This window comes from Ipomoea nil, unplaced genomic scaffold (assembly GCF_001879475.1).
Source record: "Ipomoea nil cultivar Tokyo-kokei standard unplaced genomic scaffold, Asagao_1.1 scaffold0818, whole genome shotgun sequence".
Lineage (NCBI taxonomy): Eukaryota > Viridiplantae > Streptophyta > Magnoliopsida > Solanales > Convolvulaceae > Ipomoea > Ipomoea nil.
Window position 1 is genome coordinate 29,939 of NW_017617246.1, and position 14,296 is coordinate 44,234.

The window sequence follows — 14,296 nt, forward strand, 5'->3', positions numbered from 1 at the left end:
GGCACCTGTCACCCAGGGGGAGGTCAACTCGCCTCGACCATCGGAGAGGCGAGGAGGAGGAGATTCCCGCCGAGACCGTCAGCGTGACGACGATGGAAGGGCGCCGACCCAAACCAGGCCCGCCCTGGAGAGATTAGGCGATCGCGTGACAGCCCGGGATAGGTTGGGTCCGAGGCCGGCCAATGGGCCACCGGCGGCGGAGTCATGCTCCCGCCGGCCGCCACGACAGGGATCGGTCACTCGGAGGTCGCCGAGTCGTGGGCCCCGCGCCCCGCCGTGACACGAGGCAGCCCTGCGCGGGTCAGCAGGTCGGGTCCCCCGACTCCACCCGCGACGCGAGCAGGCCTCCCGGGTCGAACGATCGGGGGAAACGAAAGGTAGAGCTCCGAGCTCCCATCGGGTGGAGGTCGAGAAGCTGCAGAGGAGGATGGACGAGCTCCAACAGAAGATTGATGAGAGGGACGGGTCTCCGGAGCCCCAGGACGCGTTGGCCTCCCCATTCGCGGACACCATCATGGCAGAGCCCCTACCTCGAGACTTTCGCTTTCCCACCATTAAAGCATATTCGGGGACCACGGACCCGCGGGCACACCTGACTAGGTACAGAGCCGCCATGATGATCACCGAGGCAACAAACGCCATCCTATGCAGGGGGTTCTTCGCCACCCTGGACGGGCAGGCACACGATTGGTTCGGGTCCCTCCCGGCGGGGTCCATCTCCACCTTCGCGGACCTCACCTTGCAGTTCCTATGCCATTTCGCCACCAGCATACAGCGGAAGAAGCAAATTGCCGACCTGTGTGATTTGAAGCAGGGGAGCTCGGAATCACTCGCTGAGTACCTCAGCAAGTGGAAGAAAGAGGCCATGGGGGTCGCCGACTTTGATGGGAAGTCGGCCATAGTGATTTTCCGGAACAACCTAAGGTCGGGCGCCTTTCACCAAGACCTCATCAGGTACCCCCCCAGGACCTATAACGACCTGATGGACAAGGCAGCAAGGTACGCTGACGCCGAGGCTGCCGAGAAGAGGAAGAAAGAGCAGGAGGAAGGACGTGGTCGAAAAGACAAGGCACCCCAGGAGGAGCGCAAGGCGCCGCGGCCGCACCGACGTGAGTACGCTGAGGGGCCCAGACTGAACCCCACATGCTATCTCACCCCGCTGACACAACCAGTGGGTACCATCTTGACGCACGCGGAGGACCAGGGAATCGTGGTGTTCTCGAAGGAGGAGTGCATGAAGATATCGGCGAGGGGGGACCCCAACAAGTACTGCAGGTTCCACAGGCAGAAGGGGCATGATACAGACGAATGCATCCTCTTGAAGCGACAAATCAAGGAACTCATCCAAATGGGTTACCTCGGCCAATTCATTAAGAGGCCCGGCCAGGCGCAAGGGCAGGCACAAGGGCAGGCGCAGGGCCAGAAGCCAGGCAACGTATGGAGGAAGGGGGGTGGCCAGGCGCCATCCACCTCGGCTCCCCGCAAGAGGGACCACCACGACCACAGCTCCAAGGAGGAGGAGAAGACGACGGAGGACTCCCAGCCCCCGAAGAAGCGGACCATCTACGTCATCTTTGGGGGGCACGGGGGAGGGGACTCACCAGCCGAGCGGAAGAGGTGGGCGAGGAGCTTGTACGTGGGGGAGGTCACACGTACCCCCCACGAGAAGAAACCAAAAAGGGAGCCCATCATGTTCACTGACGCCGACCTGCCAGATGGGCCCCTCCCCCACTGAGACGCCCTGGTGGTTAAGCTGGACATAAACAACATGGTGGTGCACCGGGTGCAGGTAGACACGGGCAGCTCGGTGAACGTCATGTACTACGACACGTTCACCCAGCTGGGACTCTCAAGAGGACAGCTGGAGCAGGTACGGACCCCCCTGTCCGGGTTCACGGGGGATTCGATCGAAACGGAGGGGTCGATCAATTTGGAGGTGGAGGTAGGCACCCCACCGCACACCAGGAGGTGGGAGGTTGAGTTCGTAGTCGTCAAGATCAGTTGCGCTCACAACATTATTCTCGGCCGGCCCGCCCTGGAGGACCTCAGGTGTGTGATTTCCATGGAGCACCTGTGTCTCAAGTTCCCAACACCAACCGGGGTTGGGGTCTCCCGGGGAGACCAAAAGGTGAGCCGCAGCTGCTACCTGAAGGCGTGCCGCCAAATTGGTCAGAAGGGCCTCCAGGTCCATACCATTGCTGAGAAGGCGTTTCGAGAGGAGGCAAGTCGACCTCGAGCCGAGCCCGTGGTCGAGACAGAGGAGGTCATCCTCGACCTCAGCCGACCTGACCGGGTCGTGAAGGTAGGGGTCGGCCTCCCGGCCGACCTCCGGGCAAGGATAATCGACACCATCAGGAGCTACAAGGAGGTCTTCGCATGGGGCCCCGAGGATATGCCGGGCCTGAGCCTAGACGTGATCACGCACAAGCTGGTTGTCGACCCTATGGTCAAGCCAGTCCAGCAACGCAAAAGGTACCTCTCCGCTGAGAGGAGGGAGTTCGTCAAAAAGGAGGTCGACACCCTGCTAGAGATCGGCCATATCCGGGAGGTCATATACCCCACGTGGTTAGCAAATGTAGTCCTCGCCCCGAAGCCACCCACCTGGAGGATGTGCGTGGACTACACCGACCTCAACAAGGCCTGCCCTATGGACCCCTTTCCCCTCCCCAACATTGACCAGCTAGTGGACGAGACTGCAGGTTGTGCCCTTATGAGCTTCCTAGATGCGTTCCGGGGGTACCACCAAATTTTCATGGAGGAAGCCGACGAGGAGAAGACGGCCTTCACCACGCCAGAGGGGGTCTATTGCTACAAAGTCATGGCTTTCTGACTGAAAAATTCGGGCGCCACCTACACCCGAATAGTGGCCAAGGTGTTCAAGCAGGTCCTTGGCCGCAACCTCCAGGCCTACGTTGACGACATGATCGTCAAGAGCACCGACGCCGACCTCCACACGGACGACCTTACCGAGGTATTTTCGATTATGCAACGCTTCAATTTACGGTTGAACCCCAAGAAGTGTACTTTTGGGGTACACGGGGGGAAATTTTTGGGGTACATGGTCTCGAAGAGGGGCATTGAGCCCAACCCCGACAAGATCAAGGCCATCCTGGACATAGAACCTCCGAGGTCCCTCCGGGAGGTCCAGCGCCTCAACGGCCGGTTGGCAGCCTTGGGCCGTTTCCTTTCGAGGTCGGCCGAGAAATCGTTGCCATTCTTTGGAGTCCTCAAAAAGACGAAGGGCTTCGAGTGGTCCGAAGAGTGCCAGAAGGCGTTCGAGGACCTCAAGACGTACCTCATGTCACTCCCCCCCCTGGCTAAACCCGTTAAGGGGGAGGTCCTGTACCTCTACCTGGGCATCTCGCAGGCCGCGATCAGCTCCGTGCTGGTCCGGGACGATGAGGGGGTCCAGCGGCCCGTATACTACACGAGCCGAGCTCTACGGGGGGCGGAGGTCAGGTACACACCCGTGGAGAATGCTATCTTCGCGGTAGATGCGACGGCGAAAAAGCTGAACCACTACTTCCAGGCCCACCCCGTGCAGGTCCTCACAAATCAGCCACTAGACGCGGTGCTGAGGGCCTCGGGGTCGGCCAGCAGGTTGGTCAGGTGGGCTATGCGGCTGAGCCAATTCGACATCCAATTCAAGCCCAGACCCGCCATCAAGGGGCAGGCACTGGCTGACTTCATAGTTGAGTGCACCGCCCGGGAGGCCACGGGGCGAGTCCGGGAGGACGACGAGGAATGGTGGACCCTCTCAACGGACGGGTCCTCCAGCGCCAAAAGTTGCGGGGGTGGGGTCGTACTCATAACCCCGGAGGGGTTCCGGGCCTACTACGCCCTCCGCTTCGCGTTCAAGTTATCCAACAACGAAGCCGAGTATGAGGCGCTCCTACGGGGGCTCCGCCTCGCGCTAAACATGAGGGTGGAAAAGCTCAAAATCCGGTGTGACTCCAGACTCGTCGTGGGACAGGTCACAAGTGAATTTGAGGCAAGTGACGAAAGAATGAGGAGGTACCGGGACGTGGTGCTCCAGCTATTGGGGCAGCTGATCAACTACGAGGTCCTACAGGTGCCTCGGGACCAGAATACAGACGCTGACATCTTGCCCAAACTCGCCCAAGGGGCCCCAGAACATATCTCAAAAATAGCCCGAATCGAGGATTTCGAGAGGTCGAGCCTGGACGCCTACCCGGTCCTACCCGTGCAAACTAGGCCTCCTTGCTGGCTGGACCACCTCAAGGAATACAAGAGAACAGGAGCACTGCCTCCCGACGAGGCCGATGCCAAATTGGTGAAACGACGAGCCCCCACGTACGTAATCATAGGGGACACACTTTACAAGAGGTCCTATAACGGCGCCTTGTTGCGCTGCCTGTACCCGGACGAAGCCAGGGCAGTCATGGAAGAAATTCACGAGGGGACCTGCTCCGCCCACCAAGGGGCCTTCGCCATGTCCCGAAGGGCCATCATACAGGGGTACTTTTGGCCCAAAATGGCCAAGGAGTGCGCCAACTACGCTAGGGGTTGCGAAACCTGCCAGAATTTCCAGGTCACCCCCGGCCGACCCGCCATGAGCTACACCCCCATTAGCTCGGTCATCCCCTTCTCCAGGTGGGGAGTGGACCTAGTGGGAGCTCTGCCTATGGGGTCGGGAAAAAGGAAATACCTCATAGTGGCAGTGGACTACTTTACCAAATGGGTGGAGGCGGAACCACTGGCGACCATAACAAGCGCCCGTTGCAAGCACTTTGTGTACAAAAACATCTTGTGCCGTTTTGGGGTCCCGATGCAACTCATCACCGACAACGGACGCCAATTCGAGGGGCAAGAGTTCAAGGGGTTCTGTGCAGAATGGCACATTACTCACAGTCGGGTGGCCGTGTGCTATCCCCAAGCAAATGGGCAGGTGGAGAATGCCAACCGCACCATAGTGGGCGGTCTGAAAAAGAAATTGGAATCCGCAGGGGGGGCGTGGGTAGAGGAGCTCGACGCCATTCTATGGGCCTACCGCACCACCCCCCGGAGGGCCACGGGGGAGACACCTTTCTCCCTGGCCTACGGGTTCGAAGCTCGAGCCCCAGCAGAGGTAGTCATACCTTCCCTCCGGGAGGAGGACTACGACCCCGACACGAATGAGGAGCACCATAAAACTGACCTCCACCTGATCGATGACAGGCGTGAAGCAGCTGCGATTCGAGCTGAGAATTATCAGAGGCAAACCAAAGCTTACCATGACAAGCGGGTACGGCCCCGCTACTTCCAAGCGGGAGACTACGTGCTCTGGAGGAGAGAGGCAAGCCAGCCCCAGGCGGGAGGAAAATTTGCCCCTAATTGGGAGGGCCCATACATTATAGCAGCCGTGGTCCGCCCGGGCAGCTACAAGCTCAAAACTCCCAAAGGAAAGATGATAGCCAGGGTCTGGAACTCAGAGCACCTGCTGAAATTTTACCAGTAGACCTACCACGTGAGAGGCGGGTCTTGGCGTTGCTATTCTAGGAGGAGGACCATTCCCCTCCCCTAATAATGTCTTAGTGAGCGGCAATAGTCAGAATAAAATCGCATATTACAGAACACATTGTGCGCAGGATCCTTTTGTTACAAAGTTGGTTCTCATGCATTTTATCTCCCTTAAAAAAAAAAAAAAAAAAAAAAAAAAAAAAAAAAGAAAAAATCACGAAACAGGGGGGAATGAGTGCTCACTCATGTCTTCCCCCCCAGCGAACCCTAAGGGGGCACGAGGCCCGACCTCGCGTACAAACCCCGACGGAGGACGCACCCTAAGGGGTCACGAGGGCCGACCTCGCGTACAAACCCCGACGGAAGAGCCCAGTGGCACGGTCTTGACAGGCCGTGCCCGAGCAGCTAATGCGCACCCTAAGGGGGCACGAGGTCTAACCTCGCGTACAAACCCCGACGGAGGAGCCTGGTGGCCTGGTCCGACAGGACTGGGCCCAAGTGGTTTGGCTCACCCTAAGGGGGCACGAGGCCCGACCTCGCGTACAAACCCCGACGGAAGAGCCCGGTGGCGTAGTCCGCAAGGACTTAGCCCGAGAGGCTAACGCACCCTAAGGGGGCACGAGGTCTGGCCTCGCATACCAACCCCGACGGGAGAGCCCGATGACATAGTCCCCTCGAACTTTGTCGAAGAGGCTAACACATGGCAAAAAAAAAAAAGGGCCTATCGCGCCCCGGGGACATCGGGGCGCCACAAGGTGCCGCCTCGGCCGCACAACCGGGGTGCACCATGCTGCGTGTACCACGGCCGTACCGCCGGGGTGCGCCACGCTGCATCGAGACCCCCGACACTGGTCGGGCACTCAAAAAAAAAAAAAAAAAAAAAAAAAAAAAACCCCAACATGGTTACGACAACAGGAACGCATAATCAAACATAAGTCATAAGCATATAACGAAGATCCAACATTCGAAGCACAGCAAGATAAAGCAGGAAGAGTCATCAAATGAAATAAACAGCAAAAGAGGGCAAGAGTACACGTCTAAAGTCTATGCCCAGATACCCAAAACAGGGAATGAGCTGAAACGAGCACAATCAAGGCTGCTCATCCGAACCCGGCGCGGCGGCCAGTGGCAGCTCAGTCGACGGTGCAACGGAAACGGTCACTCCCTCGGCCCCCTCATCCAAGTCAGGAACATGAACGCTCAGCAAAGTGGGGGAGATAACTCCCGAGGAGGCCACCAACTCCACAGGCTCGTCGGCGCGATCAAGGGGTGATAGTGAGAAGTCCGCCGCAGGGGTCACTGGCTCGGGGTTCTCCATCTCGGCCGGCAGCTTGAGGACGACCGGGTCGAAGGCATCTCCTTTCTGACGAAGGGCGGTGTAGATCTCCTGCTGCATAGCATATCGGCCCACCTGGAAGGCCATAGCACTCTCCTCCGCAATCGTCTCCTTCCCGGCATCACTAGCTAGCCACGAGGTGACTATATCGCCGCTGCGCCCACAGACATACTCCTCGGCGTCGCGCTCGAACTCATCAGACTTCTTGTAGGCGGGGATAACCTGTCCGAGCTCCTCCGCATGCCTCTTCCGCTCCGCCTCCAAGGCCTTCCGGGACTCGGCGTCACGCCTGACCGCCTCGTCGACCCGCCTGGTCTCGGCCTCCAAAGCTCGCACCAGCTCGCGAGCGTGACCCTGCTCATCCTCGACAAGGGCCACGGTGGACACGGCCCAACCCTGAGAAGAGACACAATCATAACAAAGCAACATCGAGGACTAAGTGAAATAAGGGAAGTCACAAGCAAGAATGCATACCTCGATGGTACGGAGGGCCTCTCGAACGACAGGGGGCAAGCTCCGCGTCGCGTGCTCGGCAGGCGGCGACGGGGGCGGTATAGCCGGTGGTACAGGGGGGCGACTCACCTGCGGCCGCGTCCCTCCCGGTGGTGGCGCACCAGGCTCGGAAGGGGGGACGCCAGACTGCGCGGTAACCTTCTGTCTCTTCGCAATGGGGCCACGCGCCACGACACGCTCAAGGCGCTCACGGAACGAAGACATGATGGGAGATCTCGCTGCAAAAGGGGACGAGCAAGGGTTAATCCATAAGCCATATGTACAAACGACGGGCCAGCGAAGGAAAGGGGAACAAACCACGAGTAGAGGCACGCGAAGGGCCGACAGCGGACCCGGAGGACCTGGGCTCGGCAAAGACCTCGCCCGAAGAACCCGAGGATCCCGGGGACTGCTCTGGGGGCTCATCGTCCGACAACTCGATCAAGGGACGTGCATCCGACTGGGGCGTACGCAGAAGGCGCGGGCAAATACGAGGTGGTAGCGGCCCATCCGATACAAAGCCCAGACTACGCATGTTCTCCGGCGTAATCATCTCGCCAATTATAATCTCTCCCCGATCGCCCCGGAAAGCATGGACGTCCCGGGCAAGAGCGGCCGTCTGGAGCGGGGCCCTGTGGCGCACAAACCTGTTGTTCCAAGATAGGAACGGCCGACGATCACCAACCGAGATGAAGACAAAGTGCGGTTTCCAATCTCTGTTGGTCTGATTGAAGTCATGGAACGTCTTCATACGCGCCCGGGCCGCTATACCCACAAACCCCTTACTGGCCTGGCTGGAGGACGAGGTGACTTGAAACAAACTCTGGAAGAGATCCATATAGGGCTTGACATGAATGGTGTGGCAGCGAAGCAAGAAGGCAAGAAGTAAGTAATGAGCATTCGGCACCAACTGCCCAGGTGCGATGCCGTAGTGGTTGAGGAAGGATTCGACGAAGGGATGAATAGGGAAGCGAAAGCCAAGGTACATGGACTGCACGTGAACCCCAAAGAAGAGGGGTGTCGGCGGCTCGGGTGACATTCCCCGACGGAGAAGGCAGGCGTACCTCGCCCGCAGATCCAACATAGCTCTTGGCCTCCTCAAACTCCTGCACAGAGGTCTGAGCCAAGGTCGAGGCCACGACGAGTGTCTCCAGAGGAGTGTACTGGACGGGATCCTCGTACGGGACCGCGAAGGGATCCTCCATGACGGGAGGATGGGCGTCCAACGGACCCTCGTATGGCATGGTGACCTCCCCAGAGGGGGAATGAGCAGGAAAAGGAGTGGGGGGGTCGCTAGTTTCGTCCATGGGGAGGATGTGAGTGTCTACGGAGTCCAAAAAATCGTCCAAGGAACCGGAAGAAGTGTACATGCACCAACTAAACCTACGAGATAAAGAAGAAGGGGCGTAAGACCGGGGCGTGTTCGGAAAAAAAAAAAAAAAAAAAAAAAAAAAAAAGGGGGGGGGCGGTTTTAGAGGACCTCGGCCCAAGGCCGAGGTCAAGGTCGGCACACCGAGGCCGGGGCGACACCGGGGTCAGCACGGCCTCGGCGTGCGAGGTCGGCGCGGCCCAACGCCGGAGGCGGCACGGCCACGGAGGTGCGGGCTGTAGGCCCACCCCGTGGCGACGACGCCGGCGCACCGGCGCCGTGATGGACGGCGTGTTCAAGAAAAAAAAAAAAAAAAAAAAAAAAAAAAAAAAAAAAAAGGGGGGGGGGGAGGGGGGGGGGGCAAGTTGGAGGACCTCGGCCCTAGGCCGAGGTCAAGGTCGGCCCGACCTTGGCAGAGCAGCAGGCCGGCATGGCCTCGGCGAACGGGGTCGGCCTACCTCAACAGGGCAGGCCGGCCGACCCCGAGGCCGGCACGACCTCGCCGGGGCCTGAGCCCGGGAGGTCGGCCGGGGACCACTGGAGCGTGGCTGGCGAGCCGCCCCCGTAGCAGTGGCCGGACAGCGCCACCACGACGGAGCAGCCCGCCACCGTGGCGCGACCGCGACGGGGCGGCGGCGGCGCCGGAGCAGCCCAGCACCATGGCGAAAAAAAAAAAAAAGAGGAAGAGGGAAAAGAGAGGGGCGTACCACGCTCGGGCCTACGGGGCTCGGCGACGGGGTAGTGGGAGGTCGGCCGGAGCTTGTTGCCGCGAGCTCGTCGGAATCCGGTGGTGGCTCGCTGGAGGTGTCGCCGGAATCCGGTGGGGGGGGCTCGCCGGAATTTTGAGGGAGAGGATGGGTGTTGGAGTGATGGAAAGTGGAGAATGAAAGAAGGGATGGGGTTTATATAGAAGAGGGGGAGATAGGAAGAGGGGGAGTTTTGAAATTCAAAATGCAAAAAAGGGGGGGGGGGGGGGGGAAGATGAAAAGAGGGATGTGATTGGTTGAAAAGATGGATGTGATTGGTTGACTTGGAGAAGATGACCAATACCTAAGAGGACTCTACTGTGTATGTGTCCTAGCAGATGAAGGAGTCATATTCCGGAGGACGTTTTTTCATCATTATCGCGAGAAGCACACTTGGACGGCAACTATAACGCGGGGACGCGGGCGTCTCGGGGTCGGCATTTTTGGAGGTCGGCCAGAGCGTCTACTCTCCTTCACTGACGATTACTCGCAGCTCGGAGAGTGGGGGACTGATGACGGATATATTAGGAACCGACCCGCACCGACCCGAGGGCGCGGACAAGAACGGGGCCCGGGGCGGCGCCACGTACCCGCCCCGGACGGGGCCTCGCCATGTGGCCCCCGCACGGGCCACGTCGGAGGCCGGGCCGACCTCCAAATGGGCTCGGCCCGAGCCCATGACGGGCTCGGCCTGGCCCCACAGCACGGCCCGGTCGCGAGGCCGGGCGCGGTCAACTCGGATCTAACCACCCCCCGCTTTAGGGGGTGGCGGTTAGGGGCAGGGGTTGTATAAAAACCCCCCACCTTGTCCAGTTAGGACACGATCTACTTGACAAACACACTTTGTACTGAAGAATCATTGTAATAGCTAATTCCACGGCATTTAATACAATTTACGGTCTCACGGCCTTCGCTATATCATTCGTACCATTTCTTTATTATTCATATTCTCATTCGGGTTAGTTAAGTCGGACCCCCGGTTTAATTAATTCCATCAGGAGTGTAAATAGTAAAATGGATTTGATATAAGTTGTTTGGTTTTTCAAATATTAAAAAGGAATGAGGAAGAATGATGAGAACTTCATATTAAAATGTTGGATTTATGCAGAATGTTCCAATGTAATCTGATGATAAAAAGTAAGAATGTATGTCAAGTGTATAAACGAACATATGCTTTGGTCAACAAAATGAAGGAAATTTTGAATAGAGTACTTCTGGTGTCTGTTATGTATTGGGCATGTTCATATTTAGGTTAATTAGTTTCACTTGTAAATATTTTTTTTAAGAGTTATTTACCGAGATTTGACTTTGGTAGGAACAATAGGGAAGGACATGGTAATAGGCAGAAAAAATAGTCCAATATAAAAAGGTGACCTCAAATGGGGATAATCTAAATTTTGATTTGTTTGAGAAGTATTAAGGAGAAGAGGAGGGTGCATCTATTAGTCATGAATAATAGAAGGAAATGCTAATAAAGAATGAAAAGAACAACTAAATATACTACAAGAGTTCATCAAGAGTTGAGTTCATTATGTTGTGGAAGCTTCATTTTAGTAGTTATTTTGCTAATGAAAACTTCATGTTAGTCTGCTCTTTAACAATCCAAGAATAAGGATGTTTGTTCTGAATTCTCAAGGATCTTAACATGTTGTTTGCAGTGTATTTGTATCCACTGTGAAGAGGTTGTGCGTGTCGAAAACCTCAGAACTATCTACTCCTAAGTCCAAACCGTGAATTAGATTTCATCCTGAATCAACACTGAAATATATTTCATCCTTAATTCTTTGTTTAAAGCTAAATTCATCAACAACATTTCCATGCACCACCCTTATATGCCAAATATTGTTTACTGTTATCTAGGTTTAAGAGTTGTTTCTATTACTTCTATCTATTATAAGTATATAAGTCGAATATTGAGATTAAATAAATGATTAATAATGTGAAAAAAAAGATCATTAAATTATAATGCCATATCGATAATAAGAACTAATTTGATTGCTTCTTTGATGCTTTTTCCATTGCATAATCATTAGGGGATGTAGGAATCTATAAATGAGTAATATGGATAGAAGTTGGATGTAGAAGTTGCAGCTCAACTTGTAAGTTCATTTGAATTGTTTTAGTTATAACTTATAAGTATTATGTGTTTTGTATTATGTGGTCTGTAATTGCTTTTATTGGGGAGTTAATTTCTTCTGTCAAAGTATTTGTGTTATTGCCTTACTAGAGTTTCATCAATTTGGAGACATAAAGAGCTTATTAAAATGAGATTGGAGGTTTTCTGACCGGTTCAATATGTTTATTTGTTTGATATCCTTCTAATAATGGTATTTCACTGATTTCTACTATTTCTTCCTGACATGCTATAAGGGTTGCATCTTACCTGACCCCAACTTTTTATGTTTTCTGTTGATTGTTTGATTGTGTTTTATTGTGTTTATTGATTGATGTTGGAAATTTTAATTGAATTATATTATATATTGAACAGGGAGATAATCTTATATACAAAGGAAACTCTGTCGAATTTCTTCTCACTTTAATAATTGCTTTTGTTTGTTAAATATAATTTGTAGGAAGGACAATTGGGTCATCGTCCATCGTATTATGAACTATTCAAGCATACACATACCAAACAACACGGTGGATAAACATTCATAGCTGAAAAAGCCAAACAAATTCATGTAAGTTTAATTTATTTTAAGTTTTTAAAATATATATGCCTTTGCATATATTTTGTACTAAATCTCTTACATATTTTAGGAACAAGTTGAATTGCAACGGGAGATGTTGGCATAAAATGGGGAGCAGGTGGATGATAATCAATTGCTACTTCTACTTTTGCAAATGTACAACATGAAATTCAGAGTTTGAAGGCCACTATTCTCCTTATGCAACAATGACTTGATGCTATTGATGGCGGGAGAGCGGGTACTTCATCATCACCTCCATCTCAAATCAATTGATTTTAATGGTTATTTGTTAATGTTGTTTAGACTTGAATTGGCTATTATTATGTATTAAGTGTTGATTGATAATGTATTATTATGTTGTTTAAAGTTGAATTGACGATTATATTATGTACGAAATGTGAATTGGTAATGTATTATTATTTGAACTTAATTTAGAATTATGTTATCTTTTATTTTAAAATTAATAGTATTTTTTATATTAATATTTTAAAAACATTCATTACTATTTAAAATCATAATTTTATTTTAAAATAATTCAAAAACGTGACGGAATATAAGATTTGCGACGGAATATTTGTTGTAAACGATGCGATAGAATTACGACGGAAAACATTTCCGTTGCGAAATGAGCGACGGAATTGCAACGAAATACCTACGTCGCGAAGTCCGTCGCCAAAAGTTGCGACGGAATTATTCCGTCGTCTATCAAAATACGACAAGCTGATATACGACGGAGTAAATTCCATCGCGAAACGCGATTCGCGACGGAAAAATTCTGTCGCGATTCGCGATTTTTCTTGTAGTGTCTGATACCAATTGATGGATCTACACTACAAATATCAGAAGATGTTCTTCAACTACACAAACCAAGGCAACAATGTCCATTCTCACCGATTATTGTCTTTTTTATCCATCGCTTCGCTTTTTCTGATCTACAATCGATTTCCCATAATGGCAATGCTCGACGATGACAATAATTTCATAGTCCCTACAAAACAGCCGCCACCGCATCCATGGGCTCTAGAGCTGTACAAAAGTTTTACAGTGGAGCAATATACGTTTGTCGGATCTTTGTGGAGCTTGAAGATGTCGACGATTACATTCTTTAGAGGTTATACTACACATACATACCGGAGTCTGTTACTCTATAATCTCCCATTGGACTATGATATTTGCTAAGATAAATAAAAATGGTCATTACATGCATAAACAAAACAATAACAGAAAAATAAAGAGTTTATTTGTTTCATTTGGATCAGTATTTGCATTCCATTTTTTTATTTTTTGATGGGATTGAGTGTTTTGATATTTTCATATCTACACATGAATAATTGAATTATTTGTTATTTTTATAAGGTTATAGTTTTTCGTAGTTAGGTGAATTTTGGACTAATATGTATTAGATCTCAGCGCGGCACTATGTTGTGACTGTTGTAAGTCAATGAGTCTTAATCACAGAGGTCTTTGACTATATGGTTGCCATATCCTTCTTAAAATCAATTGGTAATAAGTAGGAGACATTAACCACTTAATTATATCTTAAACTCAGTGGTGAATCCAGGATTTTTCTTCGGGGGGCAAAGAAGCAAAGGGAAAATAAATTCAAAGTGACAAAGTGACAACCAACATAAGCATTAATTTATCAAAGTGATCGAAGAGAGGACAATGTAGGACTTATGCGGCTATCATAATTCTCATTTGAGTACATTGAAAATGTTTAATTAATCCATAATTACATTATTCTTTAATGTGTTCATCAAATGGCATCAGAATTCAGAAATGGTACATTTTCGAGTGTTCAAGTATCAAGCTCTGTTGGGGCATCAGAAATGGTACATAAGCATTAAGCATATATTAGGGCAATAACATAATCATTAAGCATATATTTACAGAATCATTAAGCATTAATGTACAGAAATAATAGAATCATTAAGCATTAATTAGATTAATTTAGGACAAACATAAATTAAACCAAATTAGGATATGATTGTTGTAAGTTAATGAGTCTTAATCACAGAGGTTTTTGACTATTTGGTTGTCATATTCTTCTTAAAATTAATTGGTAATAATTAAGAGACATTAACCACTTAATCATATCTTGAACCCATGACCTCGGCTCTGATACCATTTGATGGATCTCAACGCTGCACTATTTTTATTTTTTAGTGGGTCAAGTAGGTGGACATTAACTATTTAACTACAT

The 14,296-nt window shown here is 51.7% G+C and overlaps 1 long non-coding RNA gene across 1 annotated transcript; it reads left to right on the forward strand.

Moving 5' to 3' along the window:
- Positions 1-11,485: 11,485 nt before the first annotated feature.
- LOC109178370 lies at positions 11,486-12,223 on the forward strand. Its single transcript, XR_002053700.1, has 3 exons — positions 11,486-11,502; positions 11,977-12,084; positions 12,164-12,223. It is a non-coding gene; the product is annotated as an uncharacterized LOC109178370 (long non-coding RNA).
- Positions 12,224-14,296: the final 2,073 nt, after the last annotated feature.